Source organism: Kryptolebias marmoratus, linkage group LG23, assembly GCF_001649575.2.
Source record: "Kryptolebias marmoratus isolate JLee-2015 linkage group LG23, ASM164957v2, whole genome shotgun sequence".
In the NCBI taxonomy this organism is placed as follows: domain Eukaryota; kingdom Metazoa; phylum Chordata; class Actinopteri; order Cyprinodontiformes; family Rivulidae; genus Kryptolebias; species Kryptolebias marmoratus.
The window spans coordinates 7542-8692 of NC_051452.1; positions in this window are offsets into that span (position 1 = coordinate 7542).

Here is a 1151-nt window from a genome sequence, read left to right on the forward strand (position 1 = left end):
ACATCCATTCTTTCACTTTGACTGCTGAGTTTGGAGAAAACATCCAACACACACCGCTTCACATCTGAACATAGAAATGTGTGAAAAAGAGCTGAGCTCACATTAAACACATGTTGGAATAAAAACATTTCAGACTGACTCAGTTACATTTTACACAGTTACAACATTTAGATACAGCTCACCTCTCTGCTGCTGGAGGTTGGGAGGATTTAAAATTGATAACATCGTCTTTTGACTTGTTGCTCTTGAAGGACACACAGCTGGGTTCAGGTTCAAGCTTCGTCCTGTGAATGAAGCCAATTTGTTGATGTGAGTGTTGATCTCTGAACCACACAGAGCAGAGATTAGACCTGTTAAATGGCTGTAGGATGCCTCAGATCACTGTGATCTGGCCAGTCGATGTGGTTCACTGAATATGTTTGCTCATAAACATCAAGAGAAACATTCATAACTAATAATGTTTGTTTTCTTCTAGGAACATAAGCGACAGTCTAGACTTTGAAAACAGAAGTCATGATGATGAACCAATGAGTTTGTTGTAAGTCAGACAAACCAAACAAAGCAGAGCTGCAGCAGCATCAGGACTGATATTTGATATTCATGTTTTTATCATTACCAGTTGATGAAATTATATATCTTGTCATTAGAAATAGCAGCAGGTCACTAATGTAGCTGATAAGTTGTTTATAAGTTGTTTTTTAAGTATTAACAGTGGTGGACTGACTCCAAAATGTAATTAGTTGAAGATGTTCATCCAGTGATTACTTTCTGAGAGTTTTATTAAAATTCATCCAGTGGATCAGGACAGATTTTGATAACACAACAAGAAACAGACAAAGAAACACACAATAACATTATTTCCTGACTTTCATGACAGCAGGTAATAATGAAACATTTCAGATTAACTCAGTTACATTTTACACAGAACATTTAGATGCAGCTCACCTCTCTGCTGCTGGAGGTTGGGATGGTTTTAAATTGATAATATTGTCTTTTGACATGTTGCTCTTAAAGGAGACACAGCTGGGTTCAGATTCAGGTTCAGGTTCAGGTCTCTTCCTGTGAATAAAGGCAGTGTGTTGATGTGAGTGCTGAGCTCTGACATGGAGAAGAGTCATGGACACTTAGAGATGGTCATCTCACCTCTGATC